Source organism: Panthera onca, chromosome B4 (genome assembly GCF_046562875.1).
Source record: "Panthera onca isolate mPanOnc1 chromosome B4, mPanOnc1 haplotype 2, whole genome shotgun sequence".
In the NCBI taxonomy this organism is placed as follows: domain Eukaryota; kingdom Metazoa; phylum Chordata; class Mammalia; order Carnivora; family Felidae; genus Panthera; species Panthera onca.
The window spans coordinates 38,245,532-38,265,837 of record NC_138345.1 but is presented as its reverse complement, the minus strand read 5'-3'; the positions used below and the strand labels follow the sequence as shown (position 1 = coordinate 38,265,837).

General features: G+C 44.7%; 1 protein-coding gene and 1 long non-coding RNA gene across 2 annotated transcripts in view; one reads left to right on the top strand and one right to left on the bottom strand.

Annotated features, from left to right (window-relative positions):
• Window positions 1-20,306, bottom strand: part of PRMT8 (protein arginine methyltransferase 8) — a 100,539-nt gene that overhangs the window by 75,739 nt on the left and 4,494 nt on the right. The window lies entirely within an intron of this gene.
• On the top strand, window positions 570-19,889 carry LOC132694873 (uncharacterized). The gene is made up of 3 exons (XR_009617506.3): window positions 570-1,001; window positions 18,999-19,107; window positions 19,598-19,889. It is a non-coding gene; the product is annotated as an uncharacterized LOC132694873 (long non-coding RNA).

Here is a 20,306-nt window from a genome sequence, read left to right as displayed (position 1 = left end):
GAAGCAGGAAAAAGAAATAATGATATGAAAGAAGAAAAAGGTAAGACCCAAAGACCATTTGCCCAAGGAATACCTATGGGTCCTGGAGCCTGAGAAATGTAATATCTAGAAGCAAAAGGAGGCCATGTGCTAAAGGAGAAGAAGGAAGGCACAGAGTCGAACTGCCATCCCCTCAGTGTTCTAGGTTCTAAACTTTGTCCCCAGACTTCATACCCTCCTTCATACCTATAAGGCCCTGCAGCCTCTCAAAGCCCTTCCTGCTATTCAGTCTCTGACAGTCTGGACTTCATTCTACTGCTTGTGCATCCAAAACTTGCTCCACCTAGGAACTTTGTGCCAATTGCTTCCCCCATATATTTGAATTGTTCCCTCTTTCACCTAATTCAGGTTTTTATTCAAATCTCACCTTTGCGGAGAGTGGTCTCTCCAGGCTACTCTTTCTGCAAACACCCCCTTCCATCACATTCTATTCCCTTACCTGCTTTATTTTTCTTCAGAACTTGTATTGTTACCTAATAATAGGTCATATATTTGTTTATGTCTGTCTTACCCACACAACAAGAGCTACAGTAGCTACCATCAGGCACTACTGTAATCCCAGTTTATAGAACTGTGCCTGGCACTGAGTGTTCAACAAATATTTGTTGAAGGCATGAATGAATGATTCTCTTGACAAGGTGTCTGGGGGAGCTATGAAAAGAAAAGGGCTGAACAGCCATGATGGAGCAGATGGAAGTCAGTCCTGGAGGCCCACTCTCACCCCACACCAGGCAGCTCTAACTCACAGAGCTCCCAATGCACATTTTGCCACCTGTCTGTGCTTGACTCTGGCCCCACACTGTGCTGGCTCTCAGATTCTCCCCCTTATGAATGTCCTGCTCTGCCCTGCTTTACTTCAAAGGATGCTGAACACTCCAGAGCCCAGGAAAACTGGGTTAGCTATTAGCAAACCCTTTGTCCATGAGGCCTAAGCAGAAGCTGAGCTACCAAAGTCCTCACAGGTAAAGTCTAAATTTATTACCAAACTTTACACTACTCTACTCTCTGCCATGATCTGAGCCCCATCTACTCCTCAGGTTCATCTTCAAATGCTGCCCCAGTCCCACTGCCCTTCTCTGTGTCCCCTGATGCATTGTGCCCAGGTCCCTTGGCCTTGGTACCTGCTATTCCTCTCTCTAGAATCACCAGCTCCTCACTATCAACTGCCACATACTTGTCCAACCCACATCTGGACAACTCCAATTAGTCTTCAAGGAGACTCAGATGTCATTCCTACAGCAAGTCTCCCTACCTTCTTCCCTGCCATTTTAAACCCCCTCCGGAAGGAATCAGTCACAGAACATTCAATCTGACTGTTAGAGAAAGGTAATTCTCAACAGAATGATACGTCCTTAATGCTTTGCAAGAATCCTTTCTAAGGACAGTTTTTCAAAGTTACTAATCGGAGGGTCCCAAGATCTCTTATTAAGAACAATGGGATTGCTGGGGCACGTGGGTGGCTCAGTTGATTGAGCGACCAACTCTTGATATTGGCTCAGGTCATGATCTCAGTGTTGGTGAGATCAAGCCCCCTAGTGGAGCTCTGTGCTGACAGCATGAAGCCTGCTTGGGATTCTCTCTCTCCCTCTCTCTCTTGCCCCTCCCCCACTCACAGACTCTCTCTCTCTCAAAATAAATAAATAAATAAACAAACTTTAAAAAATAAAAAAGAATCATGGGATTTATTCCCCAGGTGAGTGTCATGAAATTTGTCTCCTGTGCAACCACAAGACAGTTGACAGAGGAAAGCTTAGGCTTCATGTCTGTATAAAAGAAAGCTTATGGTTTTGACGTACTAAGAAATATTAAGGAATGGGGATGCCTGGGTGGCTCAGTCAGTTCAGCGTCCAACTCTTGGTTTCAGCTCAGGTCATGATCTCACAGTTCATGGGATCATGCCTAGCATTGAGCTCTGTGCTAACAGCTTGGAGTCTGCTTGGGATTTTCTCTCCACCCCCCTCTATGCCCCTCCCATGCTGGTGTTCTCTCTCTGTATCTCTCTCTCTCTCTCTCTCTCTCTCTTTCTCTCTCCCTTAAAATAAATAAATAAACATTTAAAAAAAGAAATGTTAAGGAATGGAAGGCACTGAAGCATGCGGCCTTTTGGGGGCATGCCTTTGCCTTTCTTCTTGCATTGCAGTTCTTAGCAAATGGTGAAGTCTTATTTTAAATTACAAGTCTTGTCCTTTTCACCCAGTGTCTCTCTTCTATAGAGGTTCCCTTGGCACCCCTCCTTCAGTCTTTACAAATCCCCTGTAATGGCTGGTATCCTGTCTGACTCCCCTACTAAAGCATAAGCTCCTCAAAAACAAGGATGGTTTCTTACTGGGTTGCATCCCCAGGACTTATCATAATGCATGACATGGGGTTGGCACATAGTACATTCTCAGCAAATGCTGATTGAAGAAGTGACTAATTAAATGGATGGATGGATGGATGGATGGATGGGCAAATGGTCCAGCAGAGAAGACTGAGGCTCAAAGAGTTTAAGCGGCTTCTGCCAGGTCCCTGATGCCAACAAATGACAGAACTCAAGGCCTCCATGCTTTCAGAATTGGCTGTAGGCAGTTATTTCTGGGTCCAGTTTCCCCTTCCATTCCCCAGGAATCTTTCCTGATGAATGGGGCCCACATGTGGCCTCATCTCCCTTGGGGCCTAACTGTGACATGCAAACCAGGCCTACTTTTCTGAATCCACCCAAAACAGGTGAGCATGTAGCAATCCTGACCAACACTGACCACCACAAACAACAGCTACCACTTGTTAGCCAGGCACTATGGTAAGAGCACTTTCACTATCATTTCACTTGACCTTACAACAATCTTTTGAAGAAAGAATATATGATTCTTATTTTACAGAAAGGAAAATGAGGCCCAGAGAAAACAAGTAAGTTCAAGGTCATTGTGTTAGAAATTGGCAGAACATGGAATCAAGCCTAGAGGAAGCTGCCTCCCAAATTTTAACAAAGTTATGAGAAGCAGTGTTGCTCCAGGTCAAGATCCTGAGCTGTAGGATGAGTAATGACAGCCCCTGCCCAAAGTATTTTCCATTCAAAGTCATACTTGTATCCAACATATCTTATTTCTAGTCTCATCTTGCCACTAATTCACTGTGCATCCTTGAGTTAGCCTCTACCCTCTCTGGCCTTGGATTCCCAACTACAGAAAGAAAAGGGACTAGATTCAATACCATGGGGCCCAAGAATCAAAAAAGCATGTCCACAGGGACCAAACTGGTGATGTGAACCAGTGGAGTGCATGAATATAGGTGATGACACCCACCATGGGTAAGCAGAGAGCTATAGCAGGTAGAGGATGGGCACCTTCTATAAGAGGTGGCTGGTATCCCATAATGTCATCTTTTGATCAGAAATATCTTGATTTTTTAAAAGATGTTTATTTATTTATTTATTTTGAGGGCAGAAGGGCAGAGAGAAAGGAAGAGAGATAATATCCCAAGCAGGCTCTGTGCTGCCAGCAGAGAGCCCAATATAGGGCTCAATCTCATGAACTAGGAGATCACGGTCTGAGCTGAAATTAAGAGACACTTCATTGACTGAGCCACCCAGGTGTCCCAGAAATATTTTTATTTTTAAATGCTGGCCTCTATGAGACCAAATGAAAAAAACCGTGAGCAGTTTGTCTCATGTCTTCCCATTATTTATCACCATTGTGTTCCCAATTGGGGAGCTGAGGTCTGCAAAAAGAAGAAGGTCAGTGAAAGAAAAAGGCTGGGGCAAATAGATACACAGCCCTGAGAAACAAACCATGAGGGGAACCTGAGCTTCTGCTGATCAGAATAACCAAAATACAGAAGATAGAAACTGCCAAAGCCAAGGGCAATGCATGGTATTTAAGACAGCCTAGAATAGGTTAGAGAATGGAGTCAGCCATGCTAATTCAGCCACACAAGTCCAGAAGGTACAGGGAGAGTGAATTTCACTCAAAGAGAGTGGTGAGTGTTTAGATTCATGTTCCATGTTCAGTGTAGAGCAATGGTTCTCAAACTTGAGTGGGCATCAGAATCACCTGAAGACTAGATTGCAACATCCATCTCTAGAGTCTCTGATTCAGAATGTCTCAGGCAAGGCTGAGAATTGCATTTTTAATAAGTTCCCTGATGGTGCTGATTTGGTTGGTCCAGCGATCACATTGGTAACCAGTGGGAATTTGGGTTCTGGTGTATGACTGTTTATGTTTGGAATCAGGGTCCATCGGTTACTAGACACTGGCAAATTCACTAAATTTGTCTGTATCTCAGTTCCTTCCTTTGTAAATTGAGGGCATTATTAGTATCTACTCCAAAGATTGTTTAAAAATTAAATTTGACAGTCTATATAAAGAGCTTTGAAAGGTGCTTGGAGTATAGTAAATACTCAGTGAATGCCATCAAATATTTCTGTTAGTAAAAGTATTTCAATGGAAGCTAAAGTGGGAGTACCTCAGGACTCGTAACACAGGAGCTGTATGATGAGGAAAGAGGAGAGAAGTTACTGGAACCCAGAGATGGTGAGGGTTATATGGAAAGGACTACATGAAAACTTCAGTTCTGGGGAAGAGTCAACTGTGACCCCATAGGGAAGGAACTGGAGGAATAATTACTCTGACTTCACTTCTCTCCCTACTTTAGTCTGCTGATGCTCCCCACTGGTGGAACTCAACCAGCCAGAAGCTTGGAGGGGCTGGGAAAGGGAGCCTATTGATGTAGTCCATTATAGCTCAGTCTTCCAGGGCACAGAGAAGGATGGAGAAGGATGGAGAGAAAACTGGAGGAACAAATGTAAGACACCAGCACACTTTGAAAAGGGCCTACAGATATTTTTGTCTACACCCCCACCTTGAGGTAAGGTGACCCCTAACCCAACTCATATTGGTGAGCCCCAGTGAAGGAGCTAATAGATTTGGTCCACATCCTGAAATGCTAGTCGCACATCAACATCAATCTGGTCACTGGCATTCCTGGCAAGGTGAGCCAGAAGATCCTGGTTTGAGACCTAGCCAAGGCTCTGTCAGTGAGCTCATTAGGCACCAAGCTTGGAGAAAACTGAACTCTTTGGCTTTCTGTAAGGGATAAGAGACCACCTTGGAGGAAGCAGAAAAAACAGGATGAATTTAGCAGAAACTTGAAAATAAGCACAGTAGCCTGATATATAGGACCAGCAGTGCCTAGGCCCTGGCTCTGGCCCTGAAGCCAACTCTCTGACCTTGATGAAGCATCTCTCCTGAGAGCCTCCCTCTCTGAAAGACAGTCACTCTCACTCCTGCCCTCTTCATCCACCTTGTTCCTCCTTATCCTTCAAGAGGTAGGGCCTGGAAAAGAATTCTAAGATGTGCTAAGTTGCCTTAGGCTCCTTGGAGGAAACCACTAGAGCAATACCTGATATAATTGTAATTGCTCATTATCTAAAATCGGACAGAATGAACTACTGCAAAATAATATACTGTAGGGAAGGAATCTGCTGAAGCAATGACTGAATTAAAATAGTTGCTACTAAATGTTTTCCTGAGACCAGTAACTTTTGGTGCTCTATTTAGTCATATACTGGTTTTCATCTCCAGAATCCTTGAACAGCACTGACGCTGTGCACTTCCCTGACACTGATGAAGAAAGTAGCCTGGAAGAGGCAAGTAGCCAGCTCTCCAAAAATATCCAGGTACAACAAAGCATAGAAGATATCACAGGGAGTTTACCATGGTAAGAGAAGATAGTATGTACAAGTATAGAGCACAATTATATTCACTGAAATCTGCAATTGGAAAAGTAGAATTAACAGGTGGAAGCCAGAAAGGGACCTCAATGAGAGATGTATCCCTGTCCCCTGGATTCAGGTAAGGTGTTATTAACCAGACCCAAATAGCCTAAGGGACTTACTGGGGTCATCAGCCAGCTACTCAACCTAAATGTAAAATCCCTGCTCAAGCTGAAATACAAGGGAAACTTAAATAGGAATTATCTGTTAAATAGGCACAAACTAGATTTGGTTTAAGAGTAAGAGCTCTGCAAAAAAGACTTCCAGAATCCCCAAGATCAAGCCCATCCTGTCATAAAAGAAAGAAAAAGAAAGAGGACATAGAAGCCCACATTAGAGCTTTCTGAAAGAATTGAGTGATTCTGGGGATGTTGAACAATGCTTCACGTAAGGAACTCCCAGAATACCTCCATATGGCTTCAACCACCTATCCAGGTTCACTCTCTATCATAATATTTGTTCTTCTTCCTCCCAAAGGATGATGCTTGCATGGTAAATGAAAAGCAACCGAGAACCTCAAACTCCCTGATTCTTTGTTTTGCAGTACTCTCAGGGTCAAAGACAGCATCAGAAAAGACCTGTCCCATAGCAAGCAAATTGCAGAGCCTGGACTATCGCCAGGTTTCCTGAATCCCTTGGACCTCATTCTAATATTATTTAACATCCAAGTATCACCACCAAGGCCAAATGAGATAAAGAATGGTGATCCCTGATGTTAACTCACAATGCCTACCAGCTGCAGAACAATCACCTTGCATTGTTCCTCTGAGCAGGCAATCTCTACCTATAACTCATTCACTCATTCATTCATTCAACTAACATTCATTGAGTTCTTCTGTGTCTGGGCATTGTGTTTCAGTGTAGCCAATGGACTGGAAAGGAGCAAGAGCAGAAGCTGGGCCCAGACAAGAGATAATTAGTGTCTGATCTAAGTCAGTGGGCTAAGGAAAAGGAGATGTTAACAAAATAGGATTAAGGAAGTAAAATTAAAAGGATTTTGTTATGTATTACCTGGGATCGGAATAGGGGAGGTGAGAATAAGAGAAGACTCTAGTATGATTCCTAATTTCTGGATAGAACGATGGAGAGAATGGCAATGCCCGTCATGGAGACAGGCATACAAACGGAGACAGAGATGAGCACATTCAGAGGAAAGATAAGGAGCTCAGTTTGGGTCATGTTGAATTTGAAGTGCCTACAGAATATTGAGAAAGGGAAATCCAGCCAGGTCTGGATGTCACAAGATGTAGAAGAGGATGACATCATCCAGGGACAGTAATCTGGGGACAGCCTCACTAAGAGGTGAATAGGAAGAAGAATCCACATGAAAGATTGAGATAGAACAGTCAGAGATGTGGGAGAGGCAGGAGAAAGTAGGGCTTAGGACACCAAAAAGGAGAAGCTATCAAGAAAAATACAATAACCAACAGTGTCCAATGTTATTGATTTGTCATGTGTGATGAGAGTCCATAAAAATACTGGATAACAAAGGGGTCTCCAACGTTGGTAGTAAGATCATGTCAGAGAAGGGTAAAATAGGATTATCGCTCCCCCAGGCCTCCAGTATGAAGCTCAGCTTTTGGCACCAGCCATAGTACCTAAAGGAGTGTAGCATCCTAGTTTGGGCCTGATCTGGGACATAAGCCAGATCCCAACACTTTAGAAATGATGGTCCAGCACCACACACTGGGGAAGACAAATAAGTATGGCTTTAAGAAATTTGAAGCTCAAATAATTCCCCTTTTTAAGTTTATTTATTTATTTTGAGAGAGAGAAAGAGAGAGAGAGAGAGCAAGTGAGAGTGAGGGAGGGGCAGAAAAAGAGGGAGAGAGAGAACCCCAAGTAGGCTCCACACCAACAGCCGCATAAAATCTGACATGGGGCTCGACACAGGGCTTGAACTCATGAACCGTAAGATCATGACCTGAGTCAAAAACAAGAGTCAGACGCTTAACTGACTGAGCCACCAGGTGCCCCTTCTCTTTCTTTTCCTTTAGCCCTGTACACATCAGAATAGGCTAGACCCATGGCACAAAGTAAGGTTATCCATCAGTTGCCTAGTCAAGTGGATATTAAAGGATCTGCCGCCCAAGTCTGGATTCTCTCCAACATCCAGGCCCCCAGAGTCCAGAACCAAGAATCTGTGGCTGTCTACCCCTACCACCTGAATGGTAATCCCTTCACAGTCTCTCCTGCCTGAAAAAGAAAGAGCCATTGCTCTTCGAAGCCTAGAAGCCCATGCCTGGGAAGTGAGAGAGAATGGAAGAGACTGAGCCAGCAGGTGGAGAGCAAAAATGAAGGCAGTGGTTTCTGGGGGAAGATTCACTTTTCCCCAGATAAACAGCTGCCTGCAAACAGCCTACCCTTATATGCTTTGTTCAAGTCAGGACCCTAAAAGAGGTCTGCTTCTCACCAAGCCAAAGCCCAGATTGACAGCATCTTTTTGCTTTTCCCCAAACCTCCACTTTCTATGCCATTTGCCACCGAGGGGGAAAACATCTCCCATTTTGAACAGCACGAATTTAGCACACGTGGGCATGTCTGGAAGGGGAAGCCATGTGGAGGATGGCGATGAGCTTGTCTCCAACTCCACTGACAACTCAATAAGGGGAAATTGGCATAATGCTGCACTGGAAGGCACTTGAGATAGCAAGTGAATCACAACAAAGTTTAAGACTTGCACAATACCTCCTCCCTTTCCCAAATGGCCTTATGCCCATTGTCTCATTTAGTTCAGGGGCATCCCTATCAAGTAGGGTAGATTAGGATCAACTCATCCATTTTTCATTTGGTCGCTGAGAGTTATGGAAGGCAGATGGCAACAGAGTCAGAACCATGGGTTCTGTCTGTTGGCTTTTAACTCCTTCTACACTACCTAGTATCAGCCAAGGGCTTGAGGAACTGGAATGAATAAGCAAAAGTTGAGGCATTTCCTCCTTAGTGCTTAGGACAGAGCCTGACTGTCTTGACTAGATCATACGGGGTACACTCCAGAGGTGAGGGCATGGATCTCAAGAGCTCTAAGACTGTGGATATTTGATGCTGAAGCAGAGCTGGAAGAAGAAAAAGAGGTGGGCACGGGCTTGGCAGAGCTTCCGTGAAGCCTCCAAGAAAAGCCACCAGATCTGGCCTGGTAGACAAAATCCTAGGACCCTGCAGTACTGGAAGCCCAAGCCAGTGGTTTAGTTTTTTTCACATCTTGGAAAATGGAGCATCTTATTTTTAACCTTTAAACAGAGGAGTGAGTAGCAGTGATGGACCAAGATAATGGTGAATAAAGGAGCCTCTGCAAAGCTTTAGGCAGGAATTGTGTCCACTCTGCAGAGCAGCTGGGGACCAAGTCAGTTAGGAGTGCCTGCAGTTAGGAGCCAGAGCCTCAGGGCAGTTCAGATCCCTTGTCTTGGGACATCCCCTACTCAGTCTCCTGCTCACATCAGTCAGTGATGTTGGGAACAAATATATTGTTTGATCCAAATCCCCGAACTCCTCTGCCTCAAGCAAGGTTTTTCAGGGGAGCCTCCATAGTCTCTATGCTGCATCTTGTCACTGCTAAAGTGCAGTAGTTCCCAATTTCTCAGGCAAAACCCTGACCCCTACCCTTTCTGGGGCTTACGCCTTACCTGTTCAGGAGGGCATTAAACTTAGACCCTTGTTTATCCAAAAATCTCCCCTTACCGAGTTTTCCTTGAGTATAAACTTTCTCCTTGCAATTCTGGCTTTGTCCATCAGCAGTGAACATCTAACTGTGTCAGCTTAACTACAGCCTGGCTTCAGGTCAGGAGGATTTCTTTCTATAGTGGAATCCTAAGTAACTGACCATAGTTGCATTAGGAAGGGAGAGAATGGATAGATATCCGTTTAAACACTAGCATCCGTAGAACATTTTCTGTACAGGAAAGGTACATGTAGCAATGATCATTGAGCAAATGATTTTAAACCTCTAATAGGTACTAAGCACTGTGGTAGGTGCTGTTCAATTGTGAACAGCCCCTACTCTCACAAAACTTATGGTGGACTTATAGACAAGGAAATCAGCAAGTACAGTGTGATGTGTGCCATGACAGAGGATGCACAGGTACTATGGAATCACATGGGTGGGAGAACAAAGTCAGACTTGGATAAGGGGGTAGTGTCAGGGAAGGCTTCCAGAAGAGGTGACATCTAAGCAGAGATCTAAAGGGAGAGTAGTAGGTTGCCAGGAAGTAAAGGGAGGAAAGCAGTTGAGTATAGCTGGCATAGGAGCAAAAGACTTCTAAGAAATTAAGGAAAGGAAGGTGGAAAAGTGCTTAGGGCATGACCGAGCAGAGCCTTATGAGCTATGGTAAGCAGGAGACCTTTCTCCTAATGAAAATGGAAAAGTCACTGAAGGGGATTAAGGAGGTGAGAAGTATCAGATTTCCATTTCAGAACATGCATTCATGCTTCTATGAGAACAAATCTAAGCAAGGAAGGGAGGATGTGTGGACAGTGTCCAGAAGGTTACTGTGGAGATCAGGCAAGAGATGGGGAACGAGAGTGGGCCATGAACCAGGATTACAAAAGTGGGGCCAGGAAGGGGAGGACAGGTTCAGGACAAAGAAACAAACTTGCAGGATGTAGAATCATCACTCACCATGAAGAAAGGAGATAGGAGAGTCAGGGCTTGTGACTGGTAGATTCTTACTAAGCAGGGTGAGGGTCAGCAGAGGAGAGGCAGGTTGGTGGGAAGAAATGCTATCTCGCAAGGGAGCCAGCAAGACATCTGAGTGGGGGTGTCCCATAGGGAGTTAGCTATGTGTGTCCAAGCTCAGAGGACAGATCTGGGCTACAGCTTGGAGTCTGGGAATCATCAACACATAAACTAGTAATAAAGCTAAGAGAGGGGATAAGATGACCTGGACAGAATGGGTAGGTAGAGAAGAAGGTGACTCAGAGCCCAGCCCAGAGGAAAACCACAGTGTCCGAGTTGCGTAATAAATGTCGTGCATCAGCTGCAAAGTCGGCACTGCCTAATCTTCATGACCCTGAAATTCAGGTCTGTCTCTACAAGACTCTCCCTCAGATTCCCACACTCAACCTCACCCCAACATGGGTCCCCCATAGGACACGCTTCTCCGTGTTGACTCATCAGACACTGGCTTGAGCTCGGAAGCTCCAGGCTAGTGATTAAATGTGTCCCTTATATATCTCCTACTACAAACTGCAAACCACGTAGGATAAGTGCATAAGCGTACAAGGATGTACTTCTGCATCAGGGACCCACAAACTTAGGTGTACATAAACATCCCTGCACATAAACACACCCACACACCCTACAGTCTGGATTAGGTCATTTATGTCTACTCAAATGGAACATTAGAAGTGACTTTGAACTACAGGTTTTCCCCTAAAAAAAAAAACAAAAACAAACAAACAAACAAAAAACACTGGCCTAATAAGCAGTTACAACAGAAGGAAAAAGAATAAAACGTTTGTAGAGATTCTTCTTTATGTCTTATTCCATGATCAAATTTAATCCTCATGGCTAACCTGTAAAATGGGTTTTAGAATCCCAAAGGGATGAAGACCAAAATGTTCTCCTGTGCCTCCATGGGACAATAGCTTTTATTCTGGAGAAGGGAGAGTAGGAAAAGATTCTAACAGAATCTTTGGCATATGTATGATATACAGGTTGACTTCCTTTATTCATTTAAGAAATATTCATCACTGTCCTACTATGTACCTGGAGGCAAGAGTCGACCAAATGCACGTAAATATAGACATTCCTTAATTAGGATCCTGTTTACACTCATGATGGGCTGTAATCATTTTTGTGGGACTGTCTGATTGAGCCTCCTTAGAGAAGGGCTGTCATAGCTGCTTGTCAGAGAGAGATGAAGTCCTTGAATTGAAGGCTTCTGTGGGAATTACAGTCTTCCATTTTCCAGAAAGGCCACCACTGTTCTTTACTTCAGCTAACAAGAGATTACCTTTCACAACTGAGCTACAAATGGGGGCCTAATTGATGAATTTGCTAATAGCCTTCCCTTTATAGTGGCATTAGCCTAGTTGGGTCTTAGCTGTACCTCCCTCGGGTGAGGCCTCACACACAGTGATATATTCTGCTAGATTTATGGCTAAGAGGACAGGGAGTTTAACTCAGTAATTAAACATCCAATTTGCCACATGAGACTGGGAAATATCTCCATCCTCCCTCTTCCTTTTGCCTGTGCCTCAGTTTCTCTCGGTGGGAACGGGGCGGGGGGAGTTATCAATCCACCCAGTAGCCAACAGGTAGGAGTTTCTCTCTTCTTAGCCGCAAGGCTTGTGAAGGGCACAGAGAAGTCTGTGATAATGGGCCTTCCCTCAAAAGGTCTGCAATCAAGCATGATTGAGACTCTCCCATCCCCCATTTCTCTCACATTGTTAGGGACCGAGTGAGGTTTCCATTTCATTCTTAAGATGTTGCCAAACACCTGCTTCCTAGAGCTTGGAGTGGGGTAAGCCAGCCTGTGGGTCCCTCCTGTAACTGAAGCACTTCACTTGAGGACTAGTGGCCCCTGGGAGGGGGCTGCTAAAGAGCCTTGTTTTCAGTTGTCTTCATGGCTCTGGCAGGCTGACCTGAAAATGAATTGGTGATTCAATGATTGTATGATCTGAATCAAAGACGCCCTCCCCTGGCCACTGTGCTCCATCCAGCTCTACTGAAACTGGTTCCCTGACATCGGTGGTAAAGACCCTTTATTCATCCACTCCCCCTTTGGGATGGCACTAGATAAGCCCAGATTACAAATAACAGCTAATCTTTCTTGAGCATTTACCATGTGCCAGACGTATGTTTTTCGTGAAATAACCCATTTAATCCTCATAATAACTCAATGGGATAAAGTGCTATTACCATATCATAGATGATGGGCCAAGGCACAGATGATGATGGTAACTTGCGCAGCAGGCTGATAAGCTGAGATCCGACCCCAGGCGTGCCAGTCCCAAGGGCTGCACACTTCCTGTCACACAGAACTGCCTCAGGGGAGAAGTCAGTGGCCCACATGATTTAATTGTTTGGAAGGCACCAAGAAAATCCTTATCCCTCCTGCCCTCCAGAATTGCCCCTCAAATAAGCTGGTAATGGGCTCACAACTCTACCCCCAAAATAATTCCTCTGGCAACGACAAAGCAAATCTCCTGGGAGGATGAGGGGATCTAATACATGGAGCCTGCTACTGACAGGCTCCAATTAGCTATAGTCCCTTTCTCCTGCATGGAAGTGTATCACTTCCTTCCCAGATTCCCAAAACCTTCAGTGGGTGGGAGCTGGTGTAGGGCAAAGACGAGAATAAGCTTGAGGTTGGTGATATGGATAAAAAAAGGAGAGAGGCCTGAGTCAACAGCAGAGCACATTCCAAGTCTGAGAATACCCCAACTCAGCTACTTTCTGGCTCTACAACTGACCACCGCAGATTCCCATGTCTTCAACTGCAAAATAGAAATAGAAGGAGTTGCATTGTAATCTTGTTGTATAAATTAAATACGGTGATGCTTACAAAGTACTTAACACTGTCCAACGCACAGTACAGACATTAAGATGGCGGCTCTTGTTTTAATTATTGCTACTACACAAGGAAGGAAAGCCTGATAAAGACACTGAGAAGTCCATGGGCAAAGTGGACCGCTGAGTGAGCGGGAGGAAAGAGACTTGAAGGAGGGAGACTACCTTCATCGACTTTGCAACTACTCTGAGGCCTTTATGTATTAATTCAGTCATTTGTCAGCCATTTCAGCTCAGACCTACTGTATGTGGACACTGTGTCAGATGACGTGGTGGGTTGAACCAAGCTGAATCAAGTCCCCCTCCCCCAAAAAGTCCTAACCCCTGTTGCCTAGGAATATGACTTACTTGGAAATAAGCTCTTTGCAGATGTAATCAAGTTCAAATGAGGTCTTACTAGATTAGGGTGGGCTCTGGTCCAGTATGACTGGTGTCCTTTTAAGAAGAAGAAATACAGACACACACACAGGGGAGAAACCTATGTGAAGATGAAGGCAGAGACTGCAGCAATGTGTCTACAAGCCAAGGAATATTGAACATAGCTGGCAACAGCTAGGAGCTGGGGAAGGATCAAGAAACAAGCTCCCCCTAAGAGCCTTCAGAAGGAACTGACCCTGTTAGCATCTGGATCTCAGACTTGTGGCCTCCAGAACTGCCAGAGAGTACACCTCTGTTGTTTTAAGCCAGCCTGTTTGTGGTTCTTTGTCACAGCAGCCCTAGAAAATAAACATAAGCGATAAAATTACCAAGATACATTTAAAAAACAAAGTTCTTGTTCTGGAATCTTTGCTATTCATTTCACCCCCAGAAGAGGCTGGATGAGAGTCCAGGTTTAATCCAATGGCCTTGGGTCTGGCTTCCAAAGAGGCATACTTTGTTAAACAAGAGCTTCTCCTCTGGCCCACCAATTAGGACTCCTGGCTGGTGCATAAGGATATCTTACAGGAGTAGGCGGTGTGGAATGAGGATTGTCCCAGCCACAAGTCATATCAGGTCCCTGCCACCCACAGGGCATCGCATTGAGGACTGTGAAAAGTGAGGATTGCAGGGTGGTAGTGGCGGCAGAAAAAGAAACCCTGGAAAACGAAAGGTGGGGGTGAAGTCTTGTTTTCAATTTCTTCCAAACCCACCATTCCTCACATCTCCTTTTGATATCTCCATTCTTCCTCTTCATAGTTTAAGTTTCTACTCTGGTCCCTCAGGTGCCTTCATAGCCTGGTAGGCTGGAGAAGAGAAAGCACAGGTCTTGGTGGCTAGAAAACTAGAGTTTGAATCTTAGTTCTACCACTCACTATTTGTGGGATGTTAGGCAAGTAACACTAACTGTCTGTGTGTCTGTGCTTTGGCTTTTTCATCTGTACAATAGGGATAGTATGTAACTCATATATGTTATGTATGTACATCTGGCATACATTATATAATGCATGTGTGTATGTATGTAATGCACAATAGTATACATTGACCAAGATGATATATGCCAAAGCATTTTAAATGTCATGTGAAAAGGAAAGAGATCTCATTATTCACAGTTCCTAGATCTTATGTACAGAAACTCTGGTTTCAGATATCACGTATCAGGACATACTACAAAATTAGCACAAAAATATAAAAACAATAAATCAGATGCTATGTTTAAAGGACCAATGCCAGTGTACAAATGCCAACATATAAATGGCTTTGACCTAAGAGTAAACCAGTCTCAATACCAGCACTCAAGATCTCTGTGATACTGGACAAGATTTTCCATCTTGTAGTTTAAATGATTTGTGTTTCCATCCAGCTCTAAGGTTCTATGACTTTATGAAAAAGTGCACATCAAGCTGTTTGCTCTTATAAAATTACACTTTAAAAAAACTCTTTACTTATGGGTCACCCATTACAAATCTGGGGAAAGCTGTGATGCTTGAGGGAATTCTAATAACAAGTGAAGCAGAAAAGCCATTTGATGTGTGAAATATCCAATGGGCTGGGTAACACTGGAAAGGCAAGTTTTCTTGAACAATCCTTTCCTGGTTATTCATATGAGAAGGCTAATGTCAGAATATCAGAGACTGGGTTGGACTACCTTGGAACAAAAGCCAGTAAAGAGGGTGAGACAGCCCTAATACAGCCCAAAATGCAAAAACAACCAGCCAGCTTTTATCTCCTTTTAGAATAATATGAACAAAGGTGACTCAGATTACACTAGAAGACATTGAGCCCCACTTAAGGAAGAACTTCCTTCTGAGATACATAAGTTTGGAGAAATCACCTTCTCTAAAACTTTTCTAAAAAAATTTTTTTAACGTTCATTTCTTTTTTGAGAGAGAGACAGAGTGACAGAGCATGAGCAGGGGAGGGACAGAGAGAGACACACACAGAATCTGAAGCAGGCTCCAGGCTCTGAGCTGTCAGCACAGAGCCCGACACGGGGCTTGAACCCATGAACCATGAGATCATGACCTGAGCCAAAGTCGGGTGCTTAACCGACTGAACCACCCAGGCGCCCCTAAAACTTTTCAATGAGAGACCCAGCAGCCAACTTTGTGTCCTGGGTGAAGTGTGTGCAGCAGCAGAAGCAAGGACAGAGCGACCCTTTGAGAACTTTTTGCTTGTGTTCTCTCCATGCTTTTTTCCAAGTCAGTTCACAATGGCACATAACGCCTGCATTTCACACAACACAATCCGGCTTCCAGTTACCTTGGCAGTTCACATGTTGTCATGCTGCCGACTTTTCCCCTGCTGGCACACTAGACTCCAAGGTGTAAGTACTGTTTTTACAGATGTTTGCATGTTCCACACTGGTATGTGATAATCACTTTGCATTTCAGTTAGCAAAGAGGAAATGAAACCCACTCCTGAATTGGAGACAAGAGTGTTGTGTTTCACCCTCGTTGACAGCCAAAAGCCAATTTAGGACTCTCTGAAAAGCCGAATTTCCCTGGGGGGAGGGGAGTACGGGGCGGGGGTAGGGGTGGGATATGGGTATCTTCTTAATGCTCCTGAGCTTGCTTAAGGATTGAAATTGGTGTTTGCTGAGGGAGGAAAAATCAATGTGGATTATGGTTTATGGATCACTTCAGCTGGAGAAGCAAGCAAGTGGGAGAGCTCATCCAGTTTGCACTTTTTCAGCAAGACTCCTACAAGCTAGCAGGCTAATAGCATAAACACCTATCCAGAGCTCACTACATTCTAAACCCTTTGCGCAAATTAATTCACTTAATTATCACGACAATTTGATGAGGCCAGAGAGGTTACACTCAACATAACACATCTACTAAGTTCAGAGCTGGATTTTAAGCCAAGCAGTCTGGTTCCAGAGCTGGCATGGTAAGTTAGCTTTCACACTCTTTGGAAGGAGATGTGAATACAGACCATCCTCAAAGAAGTGGGGCTGGATACTGCCTCCTCTTCTTCTCTTCCTCCTCAGTTCCCTGACTTTTGTGCTATGGGACCACACACTTCAGCTGAAAGGAACTTCCTGAGGAGAGGGATCCCTTAGCCACATACACCATGTCAGAAGTCAGCTCTGTGCTCTCTATAACACTAACCCCCTTGTCCCATTGCAGGATTTTTCCCAACCCATAATTATTATCACTCCCTGGGTCAGCAAGTCAATAGAACATTTAAAAAAACAAAACAAAACAGTCTCCAAAATGACTCCTTTGCTAAAACTCTTTTCTCACCCCTCGGGCTCTCCTCTGAGGTGCTAAAACCCCAATCAGGGAGTCATCACCATAAATAATGCATCAGGCTTTCACTAAGAATCAGTAAAGCAAGGAGCAGCTCAGAAAAGTCCATTATCCCCCCATGGTTCGTAATTGGGCATTGTGATTAATCCATTTATCTGCTATTCAGATGAACACCCCATAGTAAGAGTCAGTAATTACAGAATATTGAATAGGTACATGAATAGCCAAAATGTACCCATGCTTTGAGTTACTGCGGCAACTTGATTCCCAGAATCTTTAGTCATTTTGAGTTTTAAAGGTCCGCAACATTAGCAGAGAGGTGAGAGATAGGAAGCCCAATTTTCAGAATATCCTGAGTGGCTAAAACCCAGAAAGCTCATGAGCTTGCTTGTACATAATCACATGAATCAGCTCACATTCAACAATTTATCAACATTTATTATCTGCTATGTGTCGGGCACAGTGTTAAGAACAAGGTATACCAAAGAAAAGTTCTGAAGAGACAGACATAAAAAGCCAATCATCTTGTAATAAGAAAAGTGAGACATGTGTTAAGAACACAGAAGAAGGAGAATGAGTACTCACTCCCCAAGAGGGTGGAGGATCAATGCAGATCTGGGAAGGCTGCCCAGAGGAAATGACCTTTGAGTTGAATCTTGCAGGTTAAGGAAGATTTTTTTTTTCCAGAGAAGAAGGGAAAAGAGCAGCCCAGGCAGAGGGACAAGTATGCACAAAAGTATTCGGGCAGAAAGTGATCTGTACAGAGAATTGCATAGGACAGGCATTAAAGGACTTTGTGTACTATGCTAGGGGAACTGGACTTTATCTTGTATCCTGTATTCAGTAGGGCAACATGGTAAGATTTTAAAGAGATGTGTGAGCATGAGCAGTTTGGTGCTTTTGAAAACCCACTGAGCAATGATAATGAGGATGGATTGGAGAAGGAGACCAACAGTTGAGAGGCTACTGCCTTAGTGAGGGCAAAAGTGAAGATGACCTGCCTCAGGCACTGGGAGAGAACCGAAAAGGATAGTGGGATGGAACAGTCCGACTAAAGGCTTTGCAGACATTTCAGAAGGCCATATCAGAAAGTTTCTGATGATAGGTGGGGAGCAGAGGTGATGATGCGTTTAGTTGAGGAGGAGAAGCCTATCAAGTAGCTGGACAAAGTGTAAATGATACGGATATCGCTTCATGTATGTTACGTTCCAGGGACTGTCACAGTATTTCCTTATATCCTCTGCCTACCCTGCACCATAAGGGAAATCGGCTCAAGTTAAAGGGGACTGAGGCCAAAGTAGTTAAAGAGTGCACTCAGTGCCACCCAGAACGTACCCTGCCCACTAAGCCTGTGCCCCTAGTGTTCCCACTGCCCTAGCTCTGAACTTCACTTATTGAGGGAGGCTTTGCTTACAACGTAAATAGCTTTATTCTTCACTTTTTCCTTCCTGTCTAACAATTCAAATGTCTTTCCCTGTCTTTACCTTGTGAGAAACAGCTTCTCCCATCATCCTTGCCTACCCCCAACATTGTATCTCTCCCTTCCAAAGTATCTCTATCCTCCCCATTCCTTTAACCCACTCCTATTCACACATGACATCTTCTTAGAAGTAGCAAGTGTGGGGCAAAGGGCAGGGAATCAGAAGTGAGGGCAATCTGGAGTGCCTGGATGGCTCAGTTGGTTAAGCATTCGACTTTGGCTCAGGTCATGATCTCCAGATAGTGAGTTCAAGCCCTGTGTTGGGCTCTGTGCTGAAAACTCAGAGCCTGGAGCCTGCTTCGCTTTCTGTGTCTCCCTTTCTCTCTTCCCATTCGCTACTCACACTCTGTCTCTGTCTCTGTCTCTCTGTCTCTCTCTCAAAAATAATAAACATCAAAAATTTAAAAAAAAAAAGAAGTGAGGACAGTCTGTGTTCCAAGACTGTCCTAGCTGACCAGGTGACTTTCAGAAACTGCTTGATCTCTCAGCCACAGTGTCCTCAGTTATAAAATGGGGATATGAAATGAATACTAACCTTTGCTTACTTCACAGGATTATTATAAGAGGAAAAGAGATAAAGTGCTTGCAAACAACACCAACAGAAAGTAGGAAAAGTGCTACAGAATTATCTGGATTGTTGGGCACTACTGACCACCAGACGGTGAGTTGCTTACGGGCAGGGGCCTGGTTGCCTTCATCTTTCAATCTGGAGTACCTAATTATTTCTAGTACAGAGTCCGTGTTTGATAAACACGTTGAATTAACGACAAGGACCACTGCCACCACCACCAACACACACACACACACACACACACACACACACACACACACACACACAGGTGTCCTTGCCTCTCTCTCCCACCATAATGCAGGCAAACCCATAATACCTCCGCTTTTGGAACTACTGCTCTAGTCCTGGTGTGTTCCAAAAACAGCAAGTTCCTGGAGGAAAACCAAGTGATTGTCACGCGCCTGGATGCCTCCACTGGGCACGTTTGACCAAGTCTGAATTCCTCCCCTTCTCAAGGGAAGTTGCTAAGAACTGAACCCCAGAATCCCTCTCCTCCAAGGAGCCCCAGCTGGGTCTTTCCTTACCCCCTCCCACCTTTGTGCCAGGCATGCGACGTGTTTTTTTTTTTTATTCTTTGCAGGAGCTCAGCCGCCTCTACTGCTGTTTTCATTGATGCCTTGAGCAGACCTGGCATGTGCAACTGCTGAGAAGGGGGGGGGAGCGTGGAGCCGCGGGGGAAGCAAGTAAAAATAGCCTGGCGCGCACCGCTCTGCCTGCTCTGGACGCCTTTAACCCTGGCCAAGGTGGGGAGCTCAGCAGCCACTACAGCACACTGCTGAATCTGACAGGGGTCTGCATCCAGACCCCGTGCAACAGCTGGGGTGCGGGGGCTTAGAGACCTGTGAAAACTTTTTTTTTTTAGAAACCCAGAAGTGGGGGGAGGGAAGAGCAGGAGAAAGCTATTTCTTGCTTCTAGCACTCCAGCCACCTGGCTGCAGGGACTGCTATGTGCCCACTGGTCCAACACTTTACAGAAGTGCAGCCTTGACTCGGAGCTATTTTTAGCAACCTCTTCCGCGGGTGGGCGATCAGAGGGAGGAGTGTGAGGGGATTGGGAAGGCTAGCTCTCTGCTGTGAGGCTAGGCGCCTTTGCGGGTGGAGAAGAGGAAGTGTCGAGGGGATAAGCATGCTGGCTTTGCCCTAACTCAAGGAGACAGCGTTAGCTGCTGAATGCCCTACTGCTTTCAAGCCCCTGAGCGTGTTTGTTTTTCGAAATCGACAATTGCCAGATGCATACTGCTTCTAATCTCTCAGAGAATTGGGATTTTAAAAGCGTTGCTGCCTATTGC